Consider the following 23,626-nt stretch of genomic DNA (forward strand, 5'->3'; position numbering starts at 1 on the left):
CTGTATATCTCTTTGGAGCAAGAGCTGCTAGAATGATTAGTTGAATCAATTTGATATAGATGTGGAATTATATATTAATGTTAAAGTGCCTTGAACATCCATTAATGGTTCAAAGTTCTAACACTAAGTAATTAATCTCCCATTTATTACAAGTAATTTAGGAAAGTCTAGTTTTGATTTTTTGATAATGCTTAAAGACACCATGAATGTAAACAGCTGAATATAAGATTTCCATCTATCTCGGGTTAACAATCAGTAGCACTTCATCATCTGTTATTTCTTCAGTAGTATGCTATAAATATAGTAAGCCTATTATCTGATTCTGTTAGAACATGAAGTTAAAAATGCCAAGAACATACTTTCTACCACTCTCCAAGCAAACACTTAACGCTGCTTTAATGTTGAAATAAATGCATTTTCTTCTGTATCTTGTTTAAATCTATATTTCCTTTGAGCAGAAGCTGATAGAATGAGTAGATGAATTAATTTAATATAGATGATGAACTGTTATTTATTGCTAAACCACATGGAAAATACATTAATGGTTCTAAGTTTTAACACTAAGAATGAAAATCTCATTTGTATTGATTTTTTTGTGATATTTGTTTCTTCATGTCGATAATATATAAATATACCTTATGGGTAAACAGCTGAAAATAAGCTTTCAAACTATCTGGGGTTCACTGACATTACCACTTCTTCATATGCTTGTCCCCCATGACTGTGCACACAGTGGCCTGTTAGCTCAGTTGGTTAGAGCGTGGTGCTAATAATGCCAAGGTCACAGGTTCGATCCCTGTACATGCCAGGTGTCTGAGTTAAAAGAAAGCTTTTTCTTATCTCTCATTGTTAACTGTATACCTCTTTGGAGCAAGAGCTGCTAGAAAGATTCGATTAATACATTTTATATAGATGTGGAATTACATATTAATGTTAAAGTGCCTTGAACATCCATTAATGGTTCAAAGTTCTAACACTAAGTAATTAATCTCCCATTTATTACAAGTAATTTAGGAAAGTCTAGTTTTGATTTTTTGATAATGCTTAAAGACACCATGAATGTAAACAGCTGAATATAAGATTTCCATCTATCTCGGGTTAACAATCAGTAGCACTTCATCATCTGTTATTTCTTCAGTAGTATGCTATAAATATAGTAAGCCTATTATCTGATTCTGTTAGAACATGAAGTTAAAAATGCCAAGAACATACTTTCTACCACTCTCCAAGAAAACACTTAACGCTGCTTTAATGTTGAAATAGATGCATTTTCTTCTGTATCTTGTTTAAATCTATATTTCCTTTGAGCAGAAGCTGATAGAATGAGTAGATGAATTAATTTAATATAGATGATGAACTGTTATTTATTGCTAAACCACATGGAAAATACATTAATGGTTCTAAGTTTTAACACTAAGATTGAAAATCTCATTTGTATTGATTTTTTTGTGATATTTGTTTCTTCATGTCGATAATACATAAATATACCTTATGGGTGAACAGCTGAAAATAAGCTTTCAAACTATCTGGGGTTCACTGACATTAGCAATTCTTCATATGCTTGTCCCCCAGCCCAGCACGAACGGCGGCCTGTTAGCTCAGTTGGTTAGAGCATGGTGCTAATTAACGCCAATGTCACAGGTTCGATCCCTGTACAGGCCAAGTTTCTGTGTTAAAAAAAAGAAGCTTTTTCTTCTGTCTCTTTGTTATCTGTATATCTCTTTGGAGCAAGAGCTGCTAGAATCATTAGTTGAATCAATTTGATATAGATGTGGAATTATATATTAATGTTAAAGTGCCTTGAACATCCATTAATGGTTGTAAGTTCTAACACTAAGTAACTAAATCTCTCATTTATTACAAGCATTTTCTTCTGTCTGATGTTTATCTCTATATTTTCTTTGAGCAGGAGCTGATAGAATGAGTAGATGAATTAATTTAATATAGATGATGAACTGTTATTTATTGCTAAACCACATGGAAAATACATTAATGGTTCTAAGTTTTAACACTAAGATTGAAAATCTCATTTGTATTGATTTTTTTGTGATATTTGTTTCTTCATGTCGATAATATATAAATATACCTTATGGGTAAAGAGCTGAAAATAAGCTTTCAAACTATCTGGGGTTCACTGACATTAGCAATTCTTCATATGCTTGTCCCCCAGCCCAGCACGAACGGCGGCCTGTTAGCTCAGTTGGTTAGAGCGTGGTGCTAATAACGCCAAGGTCACAGGTTCGATCCCTGTACAGGCCAAGTTTCTGTGTTCAATAAAAGATGCTTTTTCTTGTGTCTCTTTGTTATCTGTATATCTCTTTGGAGCAAGAGCTGCTAGAATGATTAGATGAATCAATTTGATATAGATGTGGAATTATATATTAATGTTAAAGTGCCTTGAACATCCATTAATGGTTCAAAGTTCTAACACTAAGTAATTAATCTCCCATTTATTACAAGTAATTTAGGAAAGTCTAGTTTTGATTTTTTGATAATGCTTAAAGACACCATGAATGTAAACAGCTGAATATAAGATTTCCATCTATCTCGGATTAACAATCAGTAGCACTTCATCATCTGTTATTTCTTCAGTAGTATGCTATAAATATAGTAAGCCTATTATCTGATTCTGTTAGAACATGAAGTTAAAAATGCCAAGAACATACTTTCTACCACTCTCCAAGCAAACACTTAACGCTGCTTTAATGTTGAAATAAATGCATTTTCTTCTGTATCTTGTTTAAATCTATATTTCCTTTGAGCAGAAGCTGATAGAATGAGTAGATGAATTAATTTAATATAGATGATGAACTGTTATTTATTGCTAAACCACATGGAAAATACATTAATGGTTCTAAGTTTTAACACTAAGAATGAAAATCTCATTTGTATTGATTTTTTTGTGATATTTGTTTCTTCATGTCGATAATATATAAATATACCTTATGGGTAAACAGCTGAAAATAAGCTTTCAAACTATCTGGGGTTCACTGACATTAGCAGTTCTTCATATGCTTGTCCCCCAGCCCAGCACGAACAGCGGCCTGTTAGCTCAGTTGGTTAGAGCGTGGTGCTAATAACGCCAAGGTCACAGGTTCGATCCCTGTACAGGCCAAGTTTCTGTGTTAAATAAAAGATGCTTTTTCTTCTGTCTCTTTGTTATCTGTATATCTCTTTGGAGCAAGAGCTGCTAGAATCATTAGTTGAATCAATTTGATATAGATGTGGAATTATATATTAATGTTAAAGTGCCTTGAACATCCATTAATGGTTGTAAGTTCTAACACTAGGTAACTAAATCTCTCATTTATTACAAGCATTTTCTTCTGTCTGATGTTTATCTCTATATTTCCTTTGAGCAGAAGCTGATAGAATGAGTAGATGAATTAATTTAATATAGATGATAAACTGTTATTTATTGCTAAACCACATAGAAAATACATTAATGGTTCTAAGTTTTAACACTAAGAATGAAAATCTCATTTGTATTGATTTTTTTGTGATATTTGTTTCTTCATGTCGATAATATATAAATATACCTTATGGGTAAACAGCTGAAAATAAGCTTTCAAACTATCTGGGGTTCACTGACATTAGCAATTCTTCATATGCTTGTCCCCCAGCCCAGCACGAACGGCGGCCTGTTAGCTCAGTTGGTTAGAGCGTGGTGCTAATAACGCCAAGGTCACAGGTTCGATCCCTGTACAGGCCAAGTTTCTGTGTTAAAAAAAAGATGCTTTTTCTTGTGTCTCTTTGTTAACTGTATATCTCTTTGGAGCAAGAGCTGCTAGAATCATTAGTTGAATCAATTTGATATAGATGTCGAATTATATATTAATGTTAAAGTGCCTTGAACATCCATTAATGGTTGTAAGTTCTAACACTAAGTAACTAAATCTCTCATTTATTACAAGCATTTTCTTCTGTCTGATGTTTATCTCTATATTTCCTTTGAGCAGGAGCTGATAGAATGAGTAGATGAATTAATTTAATATAGATAATGAACTGTTATTTATTGCTAAACCACATAGAACATACATTAATGGTTCTAAGTTTTAACACTAAGAATGAAAATCTCATTTGTATTGATTTTTTGTGATATTTGTTTCTTCATGTCGATAATATATAAATATACCTTATGGGTAAACAGCTGAAAATAAGCTTTCAAACTATCTGGGGTTCACTGACATTCGCAGTTCTGCATATGCTTGTCCCCCAGCACAGCATGAACGGCGGCCTGTTAGCTCAGTTGGTTAGAGCGTGGTGCTAATAACGCCAAGGTCACAGGTTCGATCCCTGTACAGGCCAAGTTTCTGTGTTAAAAAAAAGATGCTTTTTCTTGTGTCTCTTTGTTATCTGTATATCTCTTTGGAGCAAGAGCTGCTAGAATGATTAGTTGAATCAATTTGATATAGATGTGGAATTATATATTAATGTTAAAGTGCCTTGAACATCCATTAATGGTTCAAAGTTCTAACAGTGTCAACAAGAGATGTGTAGTTCCTACAGGACAGGAAGTCGACAGGGAATAAAATATTCCAATTCAGACTTCAACCTAGTGAAAATAAGTGCACAAGGGAAGGGAATCCCTTCAGGGTGGAACTAAAACCCTCACACACCCAGCAAGCTAGGTGTCATGCTTCATCATCTGGGTTCTGCTCCTCGTCGGGTCGGCGGTGCAATACCCGACGGGCACCCATACAGGGGCTCTTTGTCGGAGATCTTTTGTTCCCTGCCGTATGGTGCATGCGTGTGAGGGCCCGGGAGTGTAGATGTAAGTGATTAAAAAGGTTGGTTAATCTGAATTTAAAGTTTATTGGCTCAGTCAACCACCTATTAAAAAGGGAAGTGAGTGGCGTAAAAGCTATATATGCTCACAACGGATTAGTGGCTAGCTACGCTCGACTCTTATGGTCAACATGTTTCGCGCGCATTGAGTCAGGAGGATCTCGTGGCGCTTCGTCAGGACCTATAATGAAGTGAAGTGTGCTCGAAAAAACTATCTACAGTGTGGTGAAAAGTTCTAACACTAAGTAATTAATCTCCCATTTATTACAAGTAATTAAGGAAAGTCTAGTTTTGATTTTTTGATAATGCTTAAAGACATCATGAATGTAAACAGCTGAATATAAGATTTCCATCTATCTCGGGTTAACAATCAGTAGCACTTCATCATCTGTTATTTCTTCAGTAGTATGCTATAAATATAGTAAGCCTATTATCTGATTCTGTTAGAACATGAAGTTAAAAATGCCAAGAACATACTTTCTACCACTCTCCAAGCAAACACTTAACGCTGCTTTAATGTTGAAATAAATGCATTTTCTTCTGTATCTTGTTTAAATCTATATTTCCTTTGAGCAGAAGCTGATAGAATGAGTAGATGAATTAATTTAATATAGATGATGAACTGTTATTTATGGCTAAACCACATGGAAAATACATTAATGGTTCTAAGTTTTAACACTAAGAATGAAAATCTCATTTGTATTGATTTTTTTGTGATATTTGTTTCTTCATGTCGATAATATATAAATATACCTTATGGGTAAACAGCTGAAAATAAGCTTTCAAACTATCTGGGGTTCACTGACATTAGCAATTCTTCATATGCTTGTCCCCCAGCCCAGCACGAACGGCGGCCTGTTAGCTCAGTTGGTTAGAGCGTGGTGCTAATAACGCCAATGTCACAGGTTCGATCCCTGTACAGGCCAAGTTTCTGTGTTAAATAAAAGATGCTTTTTCTTCTGTCTCTTTGTTATCTGTATATCTCTTTGGAGCAAGAGCTGCTAGAATCATTAGTTGAATCAATTTGATATAGATGTGGAATTATATATTAATGTTAAAGTGCCTTGAACATCCATTAATGGTTGTAAGTTCTAACACTAAGTAACTAAATCTCTCATTTATTACAAGCATTTTCTTCTGTCTGATGTTTATCTCTATATTTCCTTTGAGCAGGAGCTGATAGAATGAGTAGATGAATTAATTTAATATAGATGATGAACTGTTATTTATTGCTAAACCACATGGAAAATACATTAATGGTTCTAAGTTTTAACACTAAGATTGAAAATCTCATTTGTATTGATTTTTTTGTGATATTTGTTTCTTCATGTCGATAATATATAAATATACCTTATGGGTAAACAGCTGAAAATAAGCTTTCAAACTATCTGGGGTTCACTGACATTAGCAATTCTTCATATGCTTGTCCCCCAGCCCAGCACGAACGGCGGTCTGTTAGCTCAGTTGGTTAGAGCGTGGTGCTAATAACGCCAAGGTCACAGGTTCGATCCCTGTACAGGCCAAGTTTCTGTGTTCAATAAAAGATGCTTTTTCTTGTGTCTCTTTGTTATCTGTATATCTCTTTGGAGCAAGAGCTGCTAGAATGATTAGTTGAATCAATTTGATATAGATGTGGAATTATATATTAATGTTAAAGTGCCTTGAACATCCATTAATGGTTCAAAGTTCTAACACTAAGTAATTAATCTCCCATTTATTACAAGTAATTTAGGAAAGTCTAGTTTTGATTTTTTGATAATGCTTAAAGACACCATGAATGTAAACAGCTGAATATAAGATTTCCATCTATCTCGGGTTAACAATCAGTAGCACTTCATCATCTGTTATTTCTTCAGTAGTATGCTATAAATATAGTAAGCCTATTATCTGATTCTGTTAGAACATGAAGTTAAAAATGCCAAGAACATACTTTCTACCACTCTCCAAGCAAACACTTAACGCTGCTTTAATGTTGAAATAAATGCATTTTCTTCTGTATCTTGTTTAAATCTATATTTCCTTTGAGCAGAAGCTGATAGAATGAGTAGATGAATTAATTTAATATAGATGATGAACTGTTATTTATTGCTAAACCACATGGAAAATACATTAATGGTTCTAAGTTTTAACACTAAGAATGAAAATCTCATTTGTATTGATTTTTTTGTGATATTTGTTTCTTCATGTCGATAATATATAAATATACCTTATGGGTAAACAGCTGAAAATAAGCTTTCAAACTATCTGGGGTTCACTGACATTAGCAGTTCTTCATATGCTTGTCCCCCAGCCCAGCACGAACAGCGGCCTGTTAGCTCAGTTGGTTAGAGCGTGGTGCTAATAACGCAAAGGTCACAGGTTCGATCCCTGTACAGGCCAAGTTTCTGTGTTAAATAAAAGATGCTTTTTCTTCTGTCTCTTTGTTATCTGTATATCTCTTTGGAGCAAGAGCTGCTAGAATCATTAGTTGAATCAATTTGATATAGATGTGGAATTATATATTAATGTTAAAGTGCCTTGAACATCCATTAATGGTTGTAAGTTCTAACACTAAGTAACTAAATCTCTCATTTATTAGAAGCATTTTCTTCTGTCTGATGTTTATCTCTATATTTCCTTTGAGCAGAAGCTGATAGAATGAGTAGATGAATTAATTTAATATAGATGATAAACTGTTATTTATTGCTAAACCACATAGAAAATACATTAATGGTTCTAAGTTTTAACACTAAGAATGAAAATCTCATTTGTATTGATTTTTTTGTGATATTTGTTTCTTCATGTCGATAATATATAAATATACCTTATGGGTAAACAGCTGAAAATAAGCTTTCAAACTATCTGGGGTTCACTGACATTAGCAATTCTTCATATGCTTGTCCCCCAGCCCAGCACGAACGGCGGCCTGTTAGCTCAGTTGGTTAGAGCGTGGTGCTAATAACGCCAAGGTCACAGGTTCGATCCCTGTACAGGCCAAGTTTCTGTGTTCAATAAAAGATGCTTTTTCTTGTGTCTCTTTGTTATCTGTATATCTCTTTGGAGCAAGAGCTGCTAGAATGATTAGTTGAATCAATTTGATATAGATGTGGAATTATATATTAATGTTAAAGTGCCTTGAACATCCATTAATGGTTCAAAGTTCTAACACTAAGTAATTAATCTACCATTTATTACAAGTAATTTAGGAAAGTCTAGTTTTGATTTTTTGATAATGCTTAAAGACACCATGAATGTAAACAGCTGAATATAAGATTTCCATCTATCTCGGATTAACAATCAGTAGCACTTCATCATCTGTTATTTCTTCAGTAGTATGCTATAAATATAGTAAGCCTATTATCTGATTCTGTTAGAACATGAAGTTAAAAATGCCAAGAACATACTTTCTACCACTCTCCAAGCAAACACTTAACGCTGCTTTAATGTTGAAATAAATGCATTTTCTTCTGTATCTTGTTTAAATCTATATTTCCTTTGAGCAGAAGCTGATAGAATGAGTAGATGAATTAATTTAATATAGATGATGAACTGTTATTTATTGCTAAACCACATGGAAAATACATTAATGGTTCTAAGTTTTAACACTAAGAATGAAAATCTCATTTGTATTGATTTTTTTGTGATATTTGTTTCTTCATGTCGATAATATATAAATATACCTTATGGGTAAACAGCTGAAAATAAGCTTTCAAACTATCTGGGGTTCACTGACATTAGCAGTTCTTCATAGGCTTGTCCCCCAGCCCAGCACGAACAGCGGCCTGTTAGCTCAGTTGGTTAGAGCGTGGTGCTAATAACGCCAAGGTCACAGGTTCGATCCCTGTACAGGCCAAGTTTCTGTGTTAAATAAAAGATGCTTTTTCTTCTGTCTCTTTGTTATCTGTATATCTCTTTGGAGCAAGAGCTGCTAGAATCATTAGTTGAATCAATTTGATATAGATGTGGAATTATATATTAATGTTAAAGTGCCTTGAACATCCATTAATGGTTGTAAGTTCTAACACTAAGTAACTAAATCTCTCATTTATTACAAGCATTTCCTTCTGTCTGATGTTTATCTCTATATTTCCTTTGAGCAGAAGCTGATAGAATGAGTAGATGAATTAATTTAATAAAGATGATAAACTGTTATTTATTGCTAAACCACATAGAAAATACATTAATGGTTCTAAGTTTTAACACTAAGAATGAAAATCTCATTTGTATTGATTTTTTTGTGATATTTGTTTCTTCATGTCGATAATATATAAATATACCTTATGGGTAAACAGCTGAAAATAAGCTTTCAAACTATCTGGGGTTCACTGACATTAGCAATTCTTCATATGCTTGTCCCCCAGCCCAGCACGAACGGCGGCCTGTTAGCTCAGTTGGTTAGAGCGTGGTGCTAATAACGCCAAGGTCACAGGTTCGATCCCTGTACAGGCCAAGTTTCTGTGTTAAAAAAAAGATGCTTTTTCTTGTGTCTCTTTGTTAACTGTATATCTCTTTGGAGCAAGAGCTGCTAGAATCATTAGTTGAATCAATTTGATATAGATGTGGAATTATATATTAATGTTAAAGTGCCTTGAACATCCATTAATGGTTGTAAGTTCTAACACTAAGTAACTAAATCTCTCATTTATTACAAGCATTTTCTTCTGTCTGATGTTTATCTCTATATTTCCTTTGAGCAGGAGCTGATAGAATGAGTAGATGAATTAATTTAATATAGATGATGAACTGTTATTTATTGCTAAACCACATAGAACATACATTAATGGTTCTAAGTTTTAACACTAAGAATGAAAATCTCATTTGTATTGATTTTTTTGTGATATTTGTTTCTTCATGTCGATAATATATAAATATACCTTATGGGTAAACAGCTGAAAATAAGCTTTCAAACTATCTGGGGTTCACTGACATTAGCAGTTCTGCATATGCTTGTCCCCCAGCACAGCACGAACGGCGGCCTGTTAGCTCAGTTGGTTAGAGCGTGGTGCTAATAACGCCAAGGTCACAGGTTCGATCCCTGTACAGGCCAAGTTTCTGTGTTAAAAAAAAGATGCTTTTTCTTGTGTCTCTTTGTTAACTGTATATCTCTTTGGAGCAAGAGCTGCTAGTAGTTGAATCAATTTGATATAGATGTGGAATTATATATTAATGTTAAAGTGCCTTGAACATCCATTAATGGTTGTAAGTTCTAACACTAAGTAACTAAATCTCTCATTTATTACAAGCATTTTCTTCTGTCTGATGTTTATCTCTATATTTCCTTTGAGCAGGAGCTGATAGAATGAGTAGAGGAATTAATTTAATATAGATGATGAACTGTTATTTATTGCTAAACCACATGGAAAATACATTAATGGTTCTAAGTTTTAACACTAAGATTGAAAATCTCATTTGTATTGATTTTTTTGTGATATTTGTTTCTTCATGTCGATAATATATAAATATACCTTATGGGTAAACAGCTGAAAATAACCTTTCAAACTATCTGGGGTTCACTGACATTAGCACTTCTTCATATGCTTGTCCCCCAGCCCAGCACAAACAGTGGCCTGTTAGCTCAGTTGGTTAGAGCGTGGTGCTAATAAGGCCAAGGTCACAGGTTCGATCCCTGTACAGGCCAAGTTTCTGTGTTCAATAAAAGATGCTTTTTCTTGTGTCTCTTTGTTATCTGTATATCTCTTTGGAGCAAGAGCTGCTAGAATGATTAGTTGAATCAATTTGATATAGATGTGGAATTATATATTAATGTTAAAGTGCCTTGAACATCCATTAATGGTTCAAAGTTCTAATACTAAGTAATTAATCTCCCATTTATTACAAGTAATTTAGGAAAGTCTAGTTTTGATTTTTTGATAATGCTTAAAGACACCATGAATGTAAACAGCTGAATATAAGATTTCCATCTATCTCGGATTAACAATCAGTAGCACTTCATCATCTGTTATTTCTTCAGTAGTATGCTATAAATATAGTAAGCCTATTATCTGATTCTGTTAGAACATGAAGTTAAAAATGCCAAGAACATACTTTCTACCACTCTCCAAGCAAACACTTAACGCTGCTTTAATGTTGAAATAAATGCATTTTCTTCTGTATCTTGTTTAAATCTATATTTCCTTTGAGCAGAAGCTGATAGAATGAGTAGATGAATTAATTTAATATAGATGATGAACTGTTATTTATTGCTAAACCACATGGAAAATACATTAATGGTTCTAAGTTTTAACACTAAGAATGAAAATCTCATTTGTATTGATTTTTTTGTGATATTTGTTTCTTCATGTCGATAATATATAAATATACCTTATGGGTAAACAGCTGAAAATAAGCTTTCAAACTATCTGGGGTTCACTGACATTAGCAGTTCTTCATATGCTTGTCCCCCAGCCCAGCACGAACAGCGGCCTGTTAGCTCAGTTGGTTAGAGCGTGGTGCTAATAACGCCAAGGTCACAGGTTCGATCCCTGTACAGGCCAAGTTTCTGTGTTAAATAAAAGATGCTTTTTCTTCTGTCTCTTTGTTATCTGTATATCTCTTTGGAGCAAGAGCTGCTAGAATCATTAGTTGAATCAATTTGATATAGATGTGGAATTATATATTAATGTTAAAGTGCCTTGAACATCCATTAATGGTTGTAAGTTCTAACACTAAGTAACTAAATCTCTCATTTATTACAAGCATTTTCTTCTGTCTGATGTTTATCTCTATATTTCCTTTGAGCAGAAGCTGATAGAATGAGTAGATGAATTAATTTAATATAGATGATAAACTGTTATTTATTGCTAAACCACATAGAAAATACATTAATGGTTCTAAGTTTTAACACTAAGAATGAAAATCTCATTTGTATTGATTTTTTTGTGATATTTGTTTCTTCATGTCGATAATATATAAATATACCTTATGGGTAAACAGCTGAAAATAAGCTTTCAAACTATCTGGGGTTCACTGACATTAGCAATTCTTCATATGCTTGTCCCCCAGCACGAACGGCGGCCTGTTAGCTCAGTTGGTTAGAGCATGGTGCTAATAACGCCAAGGTCACAGGTTCGATCCCTGTACAGGCCAAGTTTCTGTGTTAAAAAAAAGATGCTTTTTCTTGTGTCTCTTTGTTAACTGTATATCTCTTTGGAGCAAGAGCTGCTAGAATCATTAGTTGAATCAATTTGATATAGATGTGGAATTATATATTAATGTTAAAGTGCCTTGAACATCCATTAATGGTTGTAAGTTCTAACACTAAGTAACTAAATCTCTCATTTATTACAAGCATTTTCTTCTGTCTGATGTTTATCTCTATATTTCCTTTGAGCAGGAGCTGATAGAATGAGTAGATGAATTAATTTAATATAGATAATGAACTGTTATTTATTGCTAAACCACATAGAACATACATTAATGGTTCTAAGTTTTAACACTAAGAATGAAAATCTCATTTGTATTGATTTTTTTGTGATATTTGTTTCTTCATGTCGATAATATATAAATATACCTTATGGGTAAACAGCTGAAAATAAGCTTTCAAACTATCTGGGGTTCACTGACATTAGCAGTTCTGCATATGCTTGTCCCCCAGCACAGCACGCACGGCGGCCTGTTAGCTCAGTTGGTTAGAGCGTGGTGCTAATAACGCCAAGGTCACAGGTTCGATCCCTGTACAGGCTAAGTTTCTGTGTTAAAAAAAAGATGCTTTTTCTTGTGTCTCTTTGTTAACTGTATATCTCTTTGGAGCAAGAGCTGCTAGTAGTTGAATCAATTTGATATAGATGTGGAATTATATATTAATGTTAAAGTGCCTTGAACATCCATTAATGGTTGTAAGTTCTAACACTAAGTAACTAAATCTCTCATTTATTACAAGCATTTTCTTCTGTCTGATGTTTATCTCTATATTTCCTTTGAGCAGAAGCTGATAGAATGAGTAGATGAATTAATTTAATATAGATGATAAACTGTTATTTATTGCTAAACCACATAGAAAATACATTAATGGTTCTAAGTTTTAACACTAAGAATGAAAATCTCATTTGTATTGATTTTTTTGTGATATTTGTTTCTTCATGTCGATAATATATAAATATACCTTATGGGTAAACAGCTGAAAATAAGCTTTCAAACTATCTGGGGTTCACTGACATTAGCAATTCTTCATATGCTTGTCCCCCAGCCCAGCACGAACGGCGGCCTGTTAGCTCAGTTGGTTAGAGCGTGGTGCTGATAACGCCAAGGTCACAGGTTCGATCCCTGTACAGGCCAAGTTTCTGTGTTAAAAAAAAGATGCTTTTTCTTGTGTCTCTTTGTTAACTGTATATCTCTTTGGAGCAAGAGCTGCTAGAATCATTAGTTGAATCAATTTGATATAGATGTGGAATTATATATTAATGTTAAAGTGCCTTGAACATCCATTAATGGTTGTAAGTTCTAACACTAAGTAACTAAATCTCTCATTTATTACAAGCATTTTCTTCTGTCTGATGTTTATCTCTATATTTCCTTTGAGCAGGAGCTGATAGAATGAGTAGATGAATTAATTTAATATAGATAATGAACTGTTATTTATTGCTAAACCACATAGAACATACATTAATGGTTCTAAGTTTTAACACTAAGAATGAAAATCTCATTTGTATTGATTTTTTTGTGATATTTGTTTCTTCATGTCGATAATATATAAATATACCTTATGGGTAAACAGCTGAAAATAAGCTTTCAAACTATCTGGGGTTCACTGACATTAGCAGTTCTGCATATGCTTGTCCCCCAGCACAGCACGAACGGCGGCCTGTTAGCTCAGTTGGTTAGAGCGTGGTGCTAATAACGCCAAGGTCACAGGTTCGATCCCTGTACAGGCCAAGTTTCTGTGTTAAAAAAAAGATGCTTTTTCTAGTGTCTCTTTGTTAACTGTATATCTCTTTGGAGCAAGAGCTGCTAGTAGTTGAATCAATTTGATATAGATGTGGAATTATATATTAATGTTAAAGTGCCTTGAACATCCATTAATGGTTGTAAGTTCTAACACTAAGTAACTAAATCTCTCATTTATTACAAGCATTTTCTTCTGTCTGATGTTTATCTCTATATTTCCTTTGAGCAGGAGCTGATAGAATGAGTAGATGAATTAATTTAATATAGATGATGAACTGTTATTTATTGCTAAACCACATGGAAAATACATTAATGGTTCTAAGTTTTAACACTAAGATTGAAAATCTCATTTGTATTGATTTTTTTGTGATATTTGTTTCTTCATGTCGATAATATATAAATATACCTTATGGGTAAACAGCTGAAAATAACCTTTCAAACTATCTGGGGTTCACTGACATTAGCAATTCTTCATATGCTTGTCCCCCAGCCCAGCACGAACGGCGGCCTGTTAGCTCAGTTGGTTAGAGCGTGGTGCTAATAACGCCAAGGTCACAGGTTCGATCCCTGTACAGGCCAAGTTTCTGTGTTCAATAAAAGATGCTTTTTCTTGTGTCTCTTTGTTATCTGTATATCTCTTTGGAGCAAGAGCTGCTAGAATGATTAGTTGAATCAATTTGATATAGATGTGGAATTATATATTAATGTTAAAGTGCCTTGAACATCCATTAATGGTTCAAAGTTCTAACACTAAGTAATTAATCTCCCATTTATTACAAGTAATTTAGGAAAGTCTAGTTTTGATTTTTTGATACTGCTTAAAGACACCATGAATGTAAACAGCTGAATATAAGATTTCCATCTATCTCGGGTTAACAATCAGTAGCACTTCATCATCTGTTATTTCTTCAGTAGTATGCTATAAATATAGTAAGCCTATTATCTGATTCTGTTAGAACATGAAGTTAAAAATGCCAAGAACATACTTTCTACCACTCTCCAAGCAAACACTTAACGCTGCTTTAATGTTGAAATAAATGCATTTTCTTCTGTATCTTGTTTAAATCTATATTTCCTTTGAGCAGAAGCTGATAGAATGAGTAGATGAATTAATTTAATATAGATGATGAACTGTTATTTATTGCTAAACCACATGGAAAATACATTAATGGTTCTAAGTTTTAACACTAAGAATGAAAATCTCATTTGTATTGATTTTTTTGTGATATTTGTTTCTTCATGTCGATAATATATAAATATACCTTATGGGTAAACAGCTGAAAATAAGCTTTCAAACTATCTGGGGTTCACTGACATTAGCAGTTCTTCATATGCTTGTCCCCCAGCCCAGCACGAACAGCGGCCTGTTAGCTCAGTTGGTTAGAGCGTGGTGCTAATAACGCCAAGGTCACAGGTTCGATCCCTGTACAGGCCAAGTTTCTGTGTTAAATAAAAGATGCTTTTTCTTCTGTCTCTTTGTTATCTGTATATCTCTTTGGAGCAAGAGCTGCTAGAATCATTAGTTGAATCAATTTGATATAGATGTGGAATTATATATTAATGTTAAAGTGCCTTGAACATCCATTAATGGTTGTAAGTTCTAACACTAAGTAACTAAATCTCTCATTTATTACAAGCATTTTCTTCTGTCTGATGTTTATCTCTATATTTCCTTTGAGCAGAAGCTGATAGAATGAGTAGATGAATTAATTTAATATAGATGATAAACTGTTATTTATTGCTAAACCACATAGAAAATACATTAATGGTTCTAAGTTTTAACACTAAGAATGAAAATCTCATTTGTATTGATTTTTTTGTGATATTTGTTTCTTCATGTCGATAATATATAAATATACCTTATGGGTAAACAGCTGAAAATAAGCTTTCAAACTATCTGGGGTTCACTGACATTAGCAATTCTTCATATGCTTGTCCCCCAGCACGAACGGCGGCCTGTTAGCTCAGTTGGTTAGAGCGTGGTGCTAATAACGCCAAGGTCACAGGTTCGATCCCTGTACAGGCCAAGTTTCTGTGTTTAAAAAAAGATGCTTTTTCTTGTGTCTCTTTGTTAACTGTATATCTCTTTGGAGCAAGAGCTGCTAGAATCATTAGTTGAATCAATTTGATATAGATGTGGAATTATATATTAATGTTAAAGTGCCTTGAACATCCATTAATGGTTGTAAGTTCTAACACTAAGTAACTAAATCTCTCATTTATTACAAGCATTTTCTTCTGTCTGATGTTTATCTCTATATTTCCTTTGAGCAGGAGCTGATAGAATGAGTAGATGAATTAATTTAATATAGATAATGAACTGTTATTTATTGCTAAACCACATAGAACATACATTAATGGTTCTAAGTTTTAACACTAAGAATGAAAATCTCATTTGTATTGATTTTTTTGTGATATTTGTTTCTTCATGTCGATAATATATAAATATACCTTATGGGTAAACAGCTGAAAATAAGCTTTCAAACTATCTGGGGTTCACTGACATTAGCAGTTCTGCATATGCTTGTCCCCCAGCACAGCACGCACGGCGGCCTGTTAGCTCAGTTGGTTAGAGCGTGGTGCTAATAACGCCAAGGTCACAGGTTCGATCCCTGTACAGGCTAAGTTTCTGTGTTAAAAAAAAGATGCTTTTTCTTGTGTCTCTTTGTTAACTGTATATCTCTTTGGAGCAAGAGCTGCTAGTAGTTGAATCAATTTGATATAGATGTGGAATTATATATTAATGTTAAAGTGCCTTGAACATCCATTAATGGTTGTAAGTTCTAACACTAAGTAACTAAATCTCTCATTTATTACAAGCATTTTCTTCTGTCTGATGTTTATCTCTATATTTCCTTTGAGCAGGAGCTGATAGAATGAGTAGATGAATTAATTTAATATAGATGATGAACTGTTATTTATTGCTAAACCACATGGAAAATACATTAATGGTTCTAAGTTTTAACACTAAGATTGAAAATCTCATTTGTATTGATTTTTTTGTGATATTTGTTTCTTCATGTCGATAATATATAAATATACCTTATGGGTAAACAGCTGAAAATAAGCTTTCAAACTATCTGGGGTTCACTGACATTAGCAATTCTTCATATGCTTGTCCCCCAGCCCAGCACAAACGGCGGCCTGTTAGCTCAGTTGGTTAGAGCGTGGTGCTAATAACGCCAAGGTCACAGGTTCGATCCCTGTACAGGCCAAGTTTCTGTGTTCAATAAAAGATGCTTTTTCTTGTGTCTCTTTGTTATCTGTATATCTCTTTGGAGCAAGAGCTGCTAGAATGATTAGTTGAATCAATTTGATATAGATGTGGAATTATATATTAATGTTAAAGTGCCTTGAACATCCATTAATGGTTCAAAGTTCTAACACTAAGTAATTAATCTCCCATTTATTACAAGTAATTTAGGAAAGTCTAGTTTTGATTTTTTGATAATGCTTAAAGACACCATGAATGTAAACAGCTGAATATAAGATTTCCATCTATCTCGGATTAACAATCAGTAGCACTTCATCATCTGTTATTTCTTCAGTAGTATGCTATAAATATAGTAAGCCTATTATCTGATTCTGTTAGAACATGAAGTTAAAAATGCCAAGAACATACTTTCTACCACTCTCCAAGCAAACACTTAACGCTGCTTTAATGTTGAAATAAATGCATTTTCTTCTGTATCTTGTTTAAATCTATATTTCCTTTGAGCAGAAGCTGATAGAATGAGTAGATGAATTAATTTAATATAGATGATGAACTGTTATTTATTGCTAAACCACATGGAAAATACATTAATGGTTCTAAGTTTTAACACTAAGAATGAAAATCTCATTTGTATTGATTTTTTTGTGATATTTGTTTCTTCATGTCGATAATATATAAATATACCTTATGGGTAAACAGCTGAAAATAAGCTTTCAAACTATCTGGGGTTCACTGACATTAGCAGTTCTTCATATGCTTGTCCCCCAGCCCAGCACGAACAGCGGCCTGTTAGCTCAGTTGGTTAGAGCGTGGTGCTAATAACGCCAAGGTCACAGGTTCGATCCCTGTACAGGCCAAGTTTCTGTGTTAAATAAAAGATGCTTTTTCTTCTGTCTCTTTGTTATCTGTATATCTCTTTGGAGCAAGAGCTGCTAGAATCATTAGTTGAATCAATTTGATATAGATGTGGAATTATATATTAATGTTAAAGTGCCTTGAACATCCATTAATGGTTGTAAGTTCTAACACTAAGTAACTAAATCTCTCATTTATTACAAGCATTTTCTTCTGTCTGATGTTTATCTCTATATTTCCTTTGAGCAGAAGCTGATAGAATGAGTAGATGAATTAATTTAATATAGATGATAAACTGTTATTTATTGCTAAACCACATAGAAAATACATTAATGGTTCTAAGTTTTAACACTAAGAATGAAAATCTCATTTGTATTGATTTTTTTGTGATATTTGTTTCTTCATGTCGATAATATATAAATATACCTTATGGGTAAACAGCTGAAAATAAGCTTTCAAACTATCTGGGGTTCACTGACATTAGCAATTCTTCATATGCTTGTCCCCCAGCCCAGCACGAACGGCGGCCTGTTAGCTCAGTTGGTTAGAGCGTGGTGCTAATAACGCCAAGGTCACAGGTTCGATCCCTGTACAGGCCAAGTTTCTGTGTTAAAAAAAAGATGCTTTTTCTTGTGTCTCTTTGTTAACTGTATATCTCTTTGGAGCAAGAGCTGCTAGAATCATTAGTTGAATCAATTTGATATAGATGTGGAATTATATATTAATGTTAAAGTGCCTTGAACATCCATTAATGGTTGTAAGTTCTAACACTAAGTAACTAAATCTCTCATTTATTACAAGCATTTTCTTCTGTCTGATGTTTATCTCTATATTTCCTTTGAGCAGGAGCTGATAGAATGAGTAGATGAATTAATTTAATATAGATAATGAACTGTTATTTATTGCTAAACCACATAGAACATACATTAATGGTTCTAAGTTTTAACACTAAGAATGAAAATCTCATTTGTATTGATTTTTTTGTGATATTTGTTTCTTCATGTCGATAATATATAAATATACCTTATGGGTAAACAGCTGAAAATAAGCTTTCAAACTATCTGGGGTTCACTGACATTAGCAGTTCTGCATATGCTTGTCCCCCAGCACAGCACGAACGGCGGCCTGTTAGCTCAGTTGGTTAGAGCGTGGTGCTAATAACGCCAAGGTCACAGGTTCGATCCCTGTACAGGCCAAGTTTCTGTGTTAAAAAAAAGATGCTTTTTCTAGTGTCTCTTTGTTAACTGTATATCTCTTTGGAGCAAGAGCTGCTAGTAGTTGAATCAATTTGATATAGATGTGGAATTATATATTAATGTTAAAGTGCCTTGAACATCCATTAATGGTTGTAAGTTCTAACACTAAGTAACTAAATCTCTCATTTATTACAAGCATTTTCTTCTGTCTGATGTTTATCTCTATATTTCCTTTGAGCAGGAGCTGATAGAATGAGTAGATGAATTAATTTAATATAGATGATGAACTGTTATTTATTGCTAAACCACATGGAAAATACATTAATGGTTCTAAGTTTTAACACTAAGATTGAAAATCTCATTTGTATTGATTTTTTTGTGATATTTGTTTCTTCATGTCGATAATATATAAATATACCTTATGGGTAAACAGCTGAAAATAACCTTTCAAACTATCTGGGGTTCACTGACATTAGCAATTCTTCATATGCTTGTCCCCCAGCCCAGCACGAACGGCGGCCTGTTAGCTCAGTTGGTTAGAGCGTGGTGCTAATAACGCCAAGGTCACAGGTTCGATCCCTGTACAGGCCAAGTTTCTGTGTTCAATAAAAGATGCTTTTTCTTGTGTCTCTTTGTTATCTGTATATCTCTTTGGAGCAAGAGCTGCTAGAATGATTAGTTGAATCAATTTGATATAGATGTGGAATTATATATTAATGTTAAAGTGCCTTGAACATCCATTAATGGTTCAAAGTTCTAACACTAAGTAATTAATCTCCCATTTATTACAAGTAATTTAGGAAAGTCTAGTTTTGATTTTTTGATAATGCTTAAAGACACCATGAATGTAAACAGCTGAATATAAGATTTCCATCTATCTCGGGTTAACAATCAGTAGCACTTCATCATCTGTTATTTCTTCAGTAGTATGCTATAAATATAGTAAGCCTATTATCTGATTCTGTTAGAACATGAAGTTAAAAATGCCAAGAACATACTTTCTACCACTCTCCAAGCAAACACTTAACGCTGCTTTAATGTTGAAATAAATGCATTTTCTTCTGTATCTTGTTTAAATCTATATTTCCTTTGAGCAGAAGCTGATATAATGAGTAGATGAATTAATTTAATATAGATGATGAACTGTTATTTATTGCTAAACCACATGGAAAATACATTAATGGTTCTAAGTTTTAACACTAAGAATGAAAATCTCATTTGTATTGATTTTTTTGTGATATTTGTTTCTTCATGTCGATAATATATAAATATACCTTATGGGTAAACAGCTGAAAATAAGCTTTCAAACTATCTGGGGTTCACTGACATTAGCAGTTCTTCATATGCTTGTCCCCCAGCCCAGCACGAACAGCGGCCTGTTAGCTCAGTTGGTTAGAGCGTGGTGCTAATAACGCCAAGGTCACAGGTTCGATCCCTGTACAGGCCAAGTTTCTGTGTTCAATAAAAGATGCTTTTTCTTGTGTCTCTTTGTTATCTGTATATCTCTTTGGAGCAAGAGCTGCTAGAATGATTAGTTGAATCAATTTGATATAGATGTGGAATTATATATTAATGTTAAAGTGCCTTGAACATCCATTAATGGTTCAAAGTTCTAACACTAAGTAATTAATCTCCCATTTATTACAAGTAATTTAGGAAAGTCTAGTTTTGATTTTTTGATAATGCTTAAAGACACCATGAATGTAAACAGCTGAATATAAGATTTCCATCTATCTCGGGTTAACAATCAGTAGCACTTCATCATCTGTTATTTCTTCAGTAGTATGCTATAAATATAGTAAGCCTATTATCTGATTCTGTTAGAACATGAAGTTAAAAATGCCAAGAACATACTTTCTACCACTCTCCAAGCAAACACTTAACGCTGCTTTAATGTTGAAATAAATGCATTTTCTTCTGTATCTTGTTTAAATCTATATTTCCTTTGAGCAGAAGCTGATATAATGAGTAGATGAATTAATTTAATATAGATGATGAACTGTTATTTATTGCTAAACCACATGGAAAATACATTAATGGTTCTAAGTTTTAACACTAAGAATGAAAATCTCATTTGTATTGATTTTTTTGTGATATTTGTTTCTTCATGTCGATAATATATAAATATACCTTATGGGTAAACAGCTGAAAATAAGCTTTCAAACTATCTGGGGTTCACTGACATTAGCAGTTCTTCATATGCTTGTCCCCCAGCCCAGCACGAACAGCGGCCTGTTAGCTCAGTTGGTTAGAGCGTGGTGCTAATAACGCCAAGGTCACAGGTTCGATCCCTGTACAGGCCAAGTTTCTGTGTTAAATAAAAGATGCTTTTTCTTCTGTCTCTTTGTTATCTGTATATCTCTTTGGAGCAAGAGCTGCTAGAATCATTAGTTGAATCAATTTGATATAGATGTGGAATTATATATTAATGTTAAAGTGCCTTGAACATCCATTAATGGTTGTAAGTTCTAACACTAAGTAACTAAATCTCTCATTTATTACAAGCATTTTCTTCTGTCTGATGTTTATCTCTATATTTCCTTTGAGCAGAAGCTGATAGAATGAGTAGATGAATTAATTTAATATAGATGATAAACTGTTATTTATTGATAAACCACATAGAAAATACATTAATGGTTCTAAGTTTTAACACTAAGAATGAAAATCTCATTTGTATTGATTTTTTTGTGATATTTGTTTCTTCATGTCGATAATATATAAATATACCTTATGGGTAAACAGCTGAAAATAAGCTTTCAAACTATCTGGGGTTCACTGACATTAGCAATTCTTCATATGCTTGTCCCCCAGCCCAGCACGAACGGCGGCCTGTTAGCTCAGTTGGTTAGAGCGTGGTGCTAATAATGCCAAGGTCACAGGTTCGATCCCTGTACAGGCCAAGTTTCTGTGTTAAAAAAAAGATGCTTTTTCTTGTGTCTCTTTGTTAACTGTATATCTCTTTGGAGCAAGAGCTGCTAGAATCATTAGTTGAATCAATTTGATATAGATGTGGAATTATATATTAATGTTAAAGTGCCTTGAACATCCATTAATGGTTGTAAGTTCTAACACTAAGTAACTAAATCTCTCATTTATTACAAGCATTTTCTTCTGTCTGATGTTTATCTCTATATTTCCTTTGAGCAGGAGCTGATAGAATGAGTAGATGAATTAATTTAATATAGATAATGAACTGTTATTTATTGCTAAACCACATAGAACATACATTAATGGTTCTACGTTTTAACACTAAGAATGAAAATCTCATTTGTATTGATTTTTTTGTGATATTTGTTTCTTCATGTCGATAATATATAAATATACCTTATGGGTAAACAGCTGAAAATAAGCTTTCAAACTATCTGGGGTTCACTGACATTAGCAGTTCTGCATATGCTTGTCCCCCAGCACAGCACGAACGGCGGCCTGTTAGCTCAGTTGGTTAGAGCGTGGTGCTAATAACGCCAAGGTCACAGGTTCGATCCCTGTACAGGCCAAGTTTCTGTGTTCAATAAAAGATGCTTTTTCTTGTGTCTCTTTGTTATCTGTATATCTCTTTGGAGCAAGAGCTGCTAGAATGATTAGTTGAATCAATTTGATATAGATGTGGAATTATATATTAATGTTAAAGTGCCTTGAACATCCATTAATGGTTCAAAGTTCTAACACTAAGTAATTAATCTACCATTTATTACAAGTAATTTAGGAAAGTCTAGTTTTGATTTTTTGATAATGCTTAAAGACACCATGAATGTAAACAGCTGAATATAAGATTTCCATCTATCTCGGATTAACAATCAGTAGCACTTCATCATCTGTTATTTCTTCAGTAGTATGCTATAAATATAGTAAGCCTATTATCTGATTCTGTTAGAACATGAAGTTAAAAATGCCAAGAACATACTTTCTACCACTCTCCAAGCAAACACTTAACGCTGCTTTAATGTTGAAATAAATGCATTTTCTTCTGTATCTTGTTTAAATCTATATTTCCTTTGAGCAGAAGCTGATAGAATGAGTAGATGAATTAATTTAATATAGATGATGAACTGTTATTTATTGCAAAACCACATGGAAAATACATTAATGGTTCTAAGTTTTAACACTAAGAATGAAAATCTCATTTGTATTGATTTTTTTGTGATATTTGTTTCTTCATGTCGATAATATATAAATATACCTTATGGGTAAACAGCTGAAAATAAGCTTTCAAACTATCTGGGGTTCACTGACATTAGCAGTTCTTCATAGGCTTGTCCCCCAGCCCAGCACGAACAGCGGCCTGTTAGCTCAGTTGGTTAGAGCGTGGTGCTAATAACGCCAAGGTCACAGGTTCAATCCCTGTACAGGCCAAGTTTCTGTGTTAAATAAAAGATGCTTTTTCTTCTGTCTCTTTGTTATCTGTATATCTCTTTGGAGCAAGAGCTGCTAGAATCATTAGTTGAATCAATTTGATATAGATGTGGAATTATATATTAATGTTTAAGTGCCTTGAACATCCATTAATGGTTGTAAGTTCTAACACTAAGTAACTAAATCTCTCATTTATTACAAGCATTTCCTTCTGTCTGATGTTTATCTCTATATTTCCTTTGAGCAGAAGCTGATAGAATGAGTAGATGAATTAATTTAATATAGATGATAAACTGTTATTTATTGCTAAACCACATAGAAAATACATTAATGGTTCTAAGTTTTAACACTAAGAATG

The 23,626-nt window shown here is 33.5% G+C and overlaps 22 non-coding genes across 22 annotated transcripts; all 22 read left to right on the top strand.

Moving 5' to 3' along the window:
* The first annotated feature begins 2,185 nt into the window (after positions 1–2,185).
* On the top strand, positions 2,186–2,259 carry TRNAI-AAU (transfer RNA isoleucine (anticodon AAU)). Its single transcript has one exon. It is a non-coding gene; the product is annotated as a tRNA-Ile (tRNA).
* Positions 2,260–3,041: 782 nt separating this feature from the next.
* On the top strand, positions 3,042–3,115 carry TRNAI-AAU (transfer RNA isoleucine (anticodon AAU)). Its single transcript has one exon. It is a non-coding gene; the product is annotated as a tRNA-Ile (tRNA).
* Positions 3,116–3,638: 523 nt separating this feature from the next.
* TRNAI-AAU (transfer RNA isoleucine (anticodon AAU)) lies at positions 3,639–3,712 on the top strand. Its single transcript has one exon. It is a non-coding gene; the product is annotated as a tRNA-Ile (tRNA).
* Positions 3,713–4,234: 522 nt separating this feature from the next.
* Positions 4,235–4,308, top strand: TRNAI-AAU (transfer RNA isoleucine (anticodon AAU)). Its single transcript has one exon. It is a non-coding gene; the product is annotated as a tRNA-Ile (tRNA).
* Positions 4,309–7,690: 3,382 nt separating this feature from the next.
* TRNAI-AAU (transfer RNA isoleucine (anticodon AAU)) lies at positions 7,691–7,764 on the top strand. The gene has a single exon. It is a non-coding gene; the product is annotated as a tRNA-Ile (tRNA).
* A 782-nt stretch (positions 7,765–8,546) lies between these two features.
* On the top strand, positions 8,547–8,620 carry TRNAI-AAU (transfer RNA isoleucine (anticodon AAU)). The gene has a single exon. It is a non-coding gene; the product is annotated as a tRNA-Ile (tRNA).
* A 523-nt stretch (positions 8,621–9,143) lies between these two features.
* TRNAI-AAU (transfer RNA isoleucine (anticodon AAU)) lies at positions 9,144–9,217 on the top strand. The gene has a single exon. It is a non-coding gene; the product is annotated as a tRNA-Ile (tRNA).
* A 523-nt stretch (positions 9,218–9,740) lies between these two features.
* Positions 9,741–9,814, top strand: TRNAI-AAU (transfer RNA isoleucine (anticodon AAU)). Its single transcript has one exon. It is a non-coding gene; the product is annotated as a tRNA-Ile (tRNA).
* A 1,373-nt stretch (positions 9,815–11,187) lies between these two features.
* Positions 11,188–11,261, top strand: TRNAI-AAU (transfer RNA isoleucine (anticodon AAU)). The gene has a single exon. It is a non-coding gene; the product is annotated as a tRNA-Ile (tRNA).
* Positions 11,262–12,967: 1,706 nt separating this feature from the next.
* TRNAI-GAU (transfer RNA isoleucine (anticodon GAU)) lies at positions 12,968–13,041 on the top strand. Its single transcript has one exon. It is a non-coding gene; the product is annotated as a tRNA-Ile (tRNA).
* Positions 13,042–13,564: 523 nt separating this feature from the next.
* TRNAI-AAU (transfer RNA isoleucine (anticodon AAU)) lies at positions 13,565–13,638 on the top strand. Its single transcript has one exon. It is a non-coding gene; the product is annotated as a tRNA-Ile (tRNA).
* Positions 13,639–14,155: 517 nt separating this feature from the next.
* TRNAI-AAU (transfer RNA isoleucine (anticodon AAU)) lies at positions 14,156–14,229 on the top strand. The gene has a single exon. It is a non-coding gene; the product is annotated as a tRNA-Ile (tRNA).
* Positions 14,230–15,011: 782 nt separating this feature from the next.
* On the top strand, positions 15,012–15,085 carry TRNAI-AAU (transfer RNA isoleucine (anticodon AAU)). The gene has a single exon. It is a non-coding gene; the product is annotated as a tRNA-Ile (tRNA).
* Positions 15,086–15,603: 518 nt separating this feature from the next.
* Positions 15,604–15,677, top strand: TRNAI-AAU (transfer RNA isoleucine (anticodon AAU)). Its single transcript has one exon. It is a non-coding gene; the product is annotated as a tRNA-Ile (tRNA).
* Positions 15,678–16,791: 1,114 nt separating this feature from the next.
* TRNAI-AAU (transfer RNA isoleucine (anticodon AAU)) lies at positions 16,792–16,865 on the top strand. The gene has a single exon. It is a non-coding gene; the product is annotated as a tRNA-Ile (tRNA).
* A 782-nt stretch (positions 16,866–17,647) lies between these two features.
* On the top strand, positions 17,648–17,721 carry TRNAI-AAU (transfer RNA isoleucine (anticodon AAU)). The gene has a single exon. It is a non-coding gene; the product is annotated as a tRNA-Ile (tRNA).
* Positions 17,722–18,244: 523 nt separating this feature from the next.
* On the top strand, positions 18,245–18,318 carry TRNAI-AAU (transfer RNA isoleucine (anticodon AAU)). Its single transcript has one exon. It is a non-coding gene; the product is annotated as a tRNA-Ile (tRNA).
* A 523-nt stretch (positions 18,319–18,841) lies between these two features.
* Positions 18,842–18,915, top strand: TRNAI-AAU (transfer RNA isoleucine (anticodon AAU)). Its single transcript has one exon. It is a non-coding gene; the product is annotated as a tRNA-Ile (tRNA).
* Positions 18,916–19,432: 517 nt separating this feature from the next.
* Positions 19,433–19,506, top strand: TRNAI-AAU (transfer RNA isoleucine (anticodon AAU)). The gene has a single exon. It is a non-coding gene; the product is annotated as a tRNA-Ile (tRNA).
* A 782-nt stretch (positions 19,507–20,288) lies between these two features.
* Positions 20,289–20,362, top strand: TRNAI-AAU (transfer RNA isoleucine (anticodon AAU)). The gene has a single exon. It is a non-coding gene; the product is annotated as a tRNA-Ile (tRNA).
* Positions 20,363–21,144: 782 nt separating this feature from the next.
* TRNAI-AAU (transfer RNA isoleucine (anticodon AAU)) lies at positions 21,145–21,218 on the top strand. Its single transcript has one exon. It is a non-coding gene; the product is annotated as a tRNA-Ile (tRNA).
* A 1,120-nt stretch (positions 21,219–22,338) lies between these two features.
* Positions 22,339–22,412, top strand: TRNAI-AAU (transfer RNA isoleucine (anticodon AAU)). The gene has a single exon. It is a non-coding gene; the product is annotated as a tRNA-Ile (tRNA).
* Positions 22,413–23,626: the final 1,214 nt, after the last annotated feature.

Source organism: Triturus cristatus, chromosome 5_1 (assembly GCF_964204655.1).
Source record: "Triturus cristatus chromosome 5_1, aTriCri1.1, whole genome shotgun sequence".
NCBI classification, from domain to species: Eukaryota; Metazoa; Chordata; class Amphibia; order Caudata; family Salamandridae; genus Triturus; species Triturus cristatus.